Source organism: Mustela erminea, chromosome 15, assembly GCF_009829155.1.
Source record: "Mustela erminea isolate mMusErm1 chromosome 15, mMusErm1.Pri, whole genome shotgun sequence".
Lineage (NCBI taxonomy): Eukaryota > Metazoa > Chordata > Mammalia > Carnivora > Mustelidae > Mustela > Mustela erminea.
In genome coordinates this window covers 74,327,329-74,334,631 of record NC_045628.1, presented here as the reverse complement: position 1 = coordinate 74,334,631, position 7,303 = coordinate 74,327,329, and positions in this window count along the sequence as shown.

Genomic DNA, 7,303 nt, shown 5'->3' with positions numbered 1-7,303 from the left:
CATAAGACACTGACTGGCGATATTTAATAAAATATGTGTGTTGAGCCATTTCCCATGTTGGGGATAGATTCATGGTGGTCCGACCATGGTCACAGATGGTGTGCCTTGGCACTGAGTACAATTTAGAAGATAGCTGGGTATGATCAAGAGTCCAGGACACATGACAGGAAGAAGCCAGCTCCTACAAAGGGAGTCAGTTCATGAGGACTTAGCTTTCAGTTGAGGTGAGCAGTAATAATAGAGGAGTCCTCTTGACCGCCCCCCCACCCCAAGGCTCAGGATGCTCAAAATCTTAGGAAGAAGGAGGCAAATCCAGAGCCAAACCTTCCCAGCTCCCTCTAAGTTGCCTGCTTGGGGAGTGGAGTGAATGGAGACATGGAACCTGTCCCGTGGGATGTCTAGACCAATGTGATTCATGTGTGATGCTCAGGGCAAGCAGATTGCTCAGTTCTAGGCAAAACCCCCATGTGAACATGGTTTCCCAGTCCTATCTGGTGTCCAGACTAAAGACCCATCTGGGCTTTTATGGCCAAACCCTACCCAGCAGAAACTTCTTAGTGCCAGTTGTTTCCTAAGAGTTGCTTCTGCCCTTAGCTCTCTATAGATAGCAGATTCAGATGACATGATGGGCATTGGAAAGAAAAGATCATAGCAAAGAGCAGTGTGGAAGTGGCCCCAAGGCCTACCTCAACCTGGCTGGTTTTGGAGGGGAGCAAGGTAGGGTGGTCATCCTAGTTTGCCTGGGGCTGAGGGATTTCCTGGGAGGAGGGGCTCCCAGTTTTAAAACTGGGACAGTCCTGGTCAAACCAAGATGAACTGGTTGTCCAAAGGGGGAGCTGGGCCAGAATATGCTCAGGGGAGCCTGGGGACACCCTAGCTCCCAGAGGCCACCCTGTCCAAACAGACTGGGTGATGTCCAGAGTGCAAAGATGGCCCATCAGAGGCTCTGCTGACTCTGGCCCAGGGGGAGCGGGCGCGATAGAGGGCACGGAGGCATTGACAGGCTGGTAGAGCAGGCTTCATTCTTATAAAGAAGAGAGTCTCAGGTGCAGAACTCCAGCTCGAGGGGTTCTTCTTCTGGTTGGAGACGGCACTGCCTAGTGATCAAACACTCTGTCTTCAGAGTTCTAGGGCTGGGCTCAGTCCCTCCCCCGTCACCATTCTGTGACTGCTTCCTAAGCCTCAAGTTTTGTATTTAGTAAGTTGGGATAATAATAGCGCCAAATTAATGGGGCTGTTATAAAGAATAGTGAGATAAAGCAACTGAAATTGTTTAGTATGTAATAAATGTTGAATATTATTATCTCATATTGCTATATTTATTATATTTATTGTCATTACCTTTTTGGGTTAATTTTCTATTGCTGTGTAAGAAATTCCCACAAACTTAGTGGCTTAAAACCCCATATGCTTGCCCCTGCACATGTTCGTTGGGTCAGAGATGGGTCCTCTGCTCAGGGTCTCAGCAGACCATAACTAACATGCCGGCCTATATGCAATCTCAGCTGAGGCTCAGGGGTCTTTTCGAGGCTCACTGGTTGTTCGCAGAACTCCTCTGCAGTTCTAGGACAAAGGACCTCAGCTCCTGGAAGCCCCTTCCTGACACATGGGCTTCTCCACAACATGGCAGTTTACCTCTTTAAGTTTACCTCTTTAAAGTCACCAGCAGAGCAACACTGGTGTCTTTTTCATCTCTGACCTCTAGACCCACTTTCATGGGGTTCTTCTGATTAGGTCAGCCCACCCAGGTCAGGCTCCCCTTTGATTAACTTAGAGTCAACGGATTTGAGACCATTAGCGACATTGCAAAATCCCTTCACTTTTACCTTATAATGTAATGTAGTGAAATTACAATCCAGGCCCTGCTCACACTCAAAGGGAAGGATTATATAGAGATGTAGGTGTTTTAGGATGCTGACTCCCCAGCTTGTCTTCCAGTCTCAGAAGATCCAAAGGGAGCTGGACGGATAATGAGATTGTGGGTCTTCTGGGCAGAAGCAGGGTGGAGTGCGTGTGTGTGTGTGTGTGTGTGTGTGTGTGTATATACTTGGGTGAGAATTCTGTGAGGAAGGAGGCTGCGGTCTCCTCCAACATCTTGGAAGCAGGGAAGCTTCCTAACCTTTTGTATCCCCTGTGGGACACAGGACAGTGAAAGGGCAGATGAAGCTGAGACAAAAAATAAATAAATAAATGAACTTTCCCCCTCCTTTCCCGTTTTGACCAAAATAGGCTCTTTTCATGATGAGACTCTCCCAGATCGGAAAGAGATAATCTGCAAGTCGTTTGTTTTATTCGCCCTCCACGCATGCTTATCGCTGTCAGTAAATGTCCCACCCATCACTCAGTGGCTCGGGCCCCAAAAGAACATGCTGTCCCTTCACTCCTCCCTGTCTTCCTCCCCACGGCTGATCCATTACCAAATACCGCCAGCTCTACTCAACTCACAGCCCCATCGCTGTCCGTGTCTGAGCTGACAGGACTCTCCTGGACAGTTTCCATAGCCACCTCCATCGGGGGTTATGTCACATGCCCTTGCTTGAAACCCACCAGGGCATTTTCATTGCTCTAAGGATAAACCCCAAATGCCTTGATGTGGCTTTCCAGGACCCATGCAGCTGGTGGCTGTGTTCCTCTTGGCGCTCTCCCCCTCGGCTCACTCAGCTCCAACCCTGCTGGCCTTCCAGCTGCTGGCTCTAATGCAGGGCTCTTGCCCCATGTGCTCTGGGACTCCCTCCCTCCTCGCATTCCAGAGTCTACCAGTGGTCACCTCCTCACAGAGCCCTCCAAGACCAGTACACTGCTTCTACCTAGAAATGCAATCCTTCCTCTGACCCACCCACTGTCTCCTAGACTTGCTTTACTTTGTCTTCTCCATGACCTGAAATTAGACCTCTTATTTAGTCCTCTACTTGCTTACTGTCTGTCTTCTGCATTAGGGCTAGAAGCTTCCAAAGGGCAGGGATTTGGTCTGCGTTTCTCATCATTCTAGCCCTATGGCATAGAACAGCGCTAGGCAGATAGTAAGTGTTCCACACACACACCGAATGAATCAATGGAAGACTAGAATGAGTTGTGTGCGCTTCTGTCTACTGTATGGGGGGAGGTTGTGGTGGTGTTGGCTCAGGGCCTATGAGCAAATTTGGGACAGGGAGCCTCGGGGATGATCTTAAATTTGAGTAAGCAAAACTCCAGCTCTGGAACCCATTAATGCCACCCCCAGAGACCTGATATGGTAGGTTAGGGATGGGGCCTAGAAATTCACATTCTGATGAAGATTCTCTGGATTTTCCTGATGCAGAAGGTTGAAAAGCACTCCTTTAGTAGCCTTTTTATAGCCACATTACCCAATATGGTGGCTCCCAGACCTTGAAAGGTGGCTACTCTAAATTGAGATATGCCATAACCGTACAATGCACACCACATTCTGAAGACTGAATACAGAAATCATTAAGTGTCTCATTCATAACATTTTCATCTTGATTACATACTGAAATGATACTGTCATGGATATAGGCATTAAATAAGATCTATTATAGGAATTAATTTCACCTTATTCTTTGTACTTTTCTGGATCTACTAGAAATTTTAGTGACATATATGGCTCACATTATATTTCTATAGATCTAGAAGTTCTGTGGGAGCCAGCAAGCCCTCGCAGATGAAATAAATTCTGGACCTCACCCTGAGCACTTATCTTTAGGTATGATTTCTTGCAGACAACCTTGGAAAAAAATGTGCCGATGAAAGTTACCGTAAAAAGCCTAACTGGTCCTGTCTAAATCTGGAAAGAATTCTTTGAAGCTTGTTACCATAGGATCACAAGAGTGTTTCATTAAGTATTTCTGATCACAGATGTGGCACATTATTAAAATATCATTTTTACGGTCACCCTAGAGGCGAGGGTTATCTGAATATGGAGAGAGAAACAGCTTGTGGAGCTGTAGTATAAATGAAATTACTAGAAAGCAGTGCACTCGACTGCATATTGGCCTGGGGGCTTATTCTTATTAAAATGTTTAGATAGCAGTTTCTGTTCATTTTCTGCAGAATTGCTCTCCAAATTAAAAATTTGGCTTGGCACACCAATAGACCAGAGTCCCAGGAGAAGTTTATCCTCCGTTCTTCTTGTTATCCTCTCCTAAGCACTCAGATGTCATGCTGATAGGTAAAGCAGAACGTCTGTATGGAGAATATGCATTAGAATTTCCCGCTGCCCTGCAAACGGGCACATTTCTACTTGCCTAAAAGAAGTCATCACAGGCTTCAAGAATATTAGAAGGTCTATCTATAGGAAAGCAACCCCTCTGTCTCTCTCATAATTTTTAGAAACAATTTTTTAACAGAAACTAGCCTTAACAGTTGAAGACTGTTGCAAAAACGGACTTGCTATTAATAGACTGGAAGCCACTACGTAAACATACTGAAATATAAGCCTTCTCAGAATTCAAACTACTATATAACTGTTCAGCCAGTAAACAAGATGGCGAAAGGCTGAACAAGTGGTGCAGGATGACTTCCTTCCGGCGTACAGGTTTGCGTCCTTGACGTCAGTACTGTGGCAACCAGAAGGAGGTCACAGCGACTATCTGGAAATGTTTGTTCTCATTGGGAGCCCAAGAGCCACGCCCACTGGGGCGCACAGCTTCCCCAGCTCCCCCAATCATATTTAAACTTAGCAGTGCATCAGCTGGAATGAAAAGAGTGCTGCTTGATGAGCCTGACACCATGGAGCTGGATAGTGCCTGTAACTTCCCTCAACAAAATGCCTGATGGAGGAGGCGGTTGCTGGGGAAAGTCCGTACACATGCACCTGTGTGTGTCGTTCGTGCCTATTGAGAAGACAAAACCCACAATAACATTTTGTGTTTCAGCTGACAAATCCTTTCTCTCTCTCTTCCAATCACCTGGGTTGATGAGGACCATGGTAAACGTAGCTAATGCCTGAACCTCATCAAATTGTAATCCATTGTTTCAAAGCCCTTCCTCTCTTGAGTTCCTTGTCTTCACTCTTCCCCTGTGGTGAGACAGTTATTGAGGAATTAAATGGGAGAGGCCAGACAGGGAAAGGAAGTGGGTCTCCAGAAAGTCAAGAATTTCTTGGGTACTCTTCTGGAAAGTTCCACATTGCTTTCAGTGAGGGATTCTCAAGTAGCGTGTTACCAGGAAACAAGTTAAATAAATTTCTGACCTTGATAAGATGCTAAAAATTAAATTAAAATGTAACCATTACTTATTACTTTTATTACTTTTTTATTTTGTTGGAAGCATTTTATTTTTTATTGTATTTTATTATTATTCTTTAAGATTTTATTTATTTATTTGACAGAGAGAGCAAGAGAGCACAAGCAGAGGGAACAGTCGAAGGAGAGGGAGAAGAAGGCTCCTCGACAAGCAAGGAGCCTGATGCTGGGCTCCATCCCGGGACCCTGGGATCATGCCCTGAGCAGAAGGCAGATGCTTAACCATCTGAGCCACCCAGGCACTCCTGTAGGAAGCATTTTAGAGCATAGCACCAGAAGAATCTTCTACCACTAAGAGATATATGCAAAATTCATATGCAAAATTAATATGGCTATAAATATAAAACACAAGACTTGAAAGTAATCTCTCCCACTATGTACTTGAGTCAACCTACTCTGTAATTTAGGGAGACTGGTGAGAAGATTTAAGAAGTGTTGGACTACGAACATAGAGATCAATAGGAGGTAATGAGCAGACCATTTTGAATGGAGTGAAAGATTGCCCAAAAGAAAGGGCCATGGGGTTAGATCATGGACACTTTAGTTGCCAGCCAGCCTACGGGATTTGGATAGTTTCAGTAGAGAGTTGTTGAAAGTGTTTGTTTTTGTTTTTGAGAGAATGATAACTTGTGTGAAGCAAGATTTTAATAGAATAATCTGGCAGCTTTGTTCAAGATAGTTGAAGAAAGGAAATAGCTAGATGGGGGAGGAGGAACCAACTGGAGATAATTGGTAGGTGAAAATTTCAACGGTTTAAATGCAAGATGGAGCCCAGACTAAGATGGCGGAGGAACAGATGGAGAAGAGAGTGGAAGATATAACATCATGAATAAACAACAAAGAGGGAGCATGAGAGGTTGCATGGGAGCAGGGAAAAGGCAAGAAGAATAAAAGAGAACTGGTTTGGAGCCTGGGTGAAAAGAGAGAATCACTGTGTAATTAAATTCCTGGAGTGTCCCATACTATATCCCAGGTCTCGGGCTAGGTTCTGGGCATAGATCGTGACAAAGAGAGAAAAGATTGCTCTTGAGGAACATTTATTCTAATGAGGCAGTAAGCAGTCAGAGGGGTAGAGGAATCACCAGAGCAACATAGATTACAAGAGCGTAAGAGTGGACAGTTTTGACTTATAATTCCGTCTAAATCACCAAGGAAAATGAAAATCAAGGGACATTGAAAAGCCACTTATAATTAGGAGAAATGAGAATCCCTAAACACTTAATAATAACCATGACCATGCTTTTATTACTCTTTCACTGTGCTTTGTAGGGCTTATCTTATTTAATCCTCTAATAACCCCCTGGTGAGGACATTTGCCCAAGGTCAAAGAGCTAGGAAGGAGCACATTCTGGATCCAAACTTAAGTCTATCTTATTTTAAAGTCGTTGTGAGCTGACTTTATCCAAAAGGTCCAACCACAATTCATGGGTAATTTGGGGCATGTGATGGGACTGGGACATTTAAGGTGGGTAAGAATTAGCTATGTCCTCGACCTCATTATCTCGTTATTAAGAAAGTGATTCTCAGACCAAATTTGGCCACAGATACAGATCTTTTATTAAACAAACATTCCTTTAGGAACCAGGCCCAGGACAGTTCATACAACTGTGAACTTGAGGATTCCCCCTCTTGTCTAAAAGCTTCCCTGGAGTCAGAAGCAACAACATTCAATGCCATCCCTATGGACATGGCCTCAGGCCTCCCTGGATCCCTACAGCCTGTTCCATTCACGCATGGGCTGGGGAGCACCATCCCAACAATTACCCAGTCCTCAAAACTTTCATTTTAACATTGAGAGCCTATTTTGGATATTCTCCACGTACACTGGCAAGCCTTAAGCCTCTCACTTCACCAACAGAAACTCACTTCTGATACTCACTATCCTAATTTTCAAAGCCTCAGGTGGCCACTGAGACCGGCAGAGCTGATGTCTTTCTGACGTAATCCCATCTGACCACCCTTGCAGGCTGAATTTCTCTACTGCCCTTGAATTTCTAAGGGCAACTAAAATGCCCCTAGTGTTGAGGCTCCCACTAATACAAACTCATGCTCTCACGTTCATT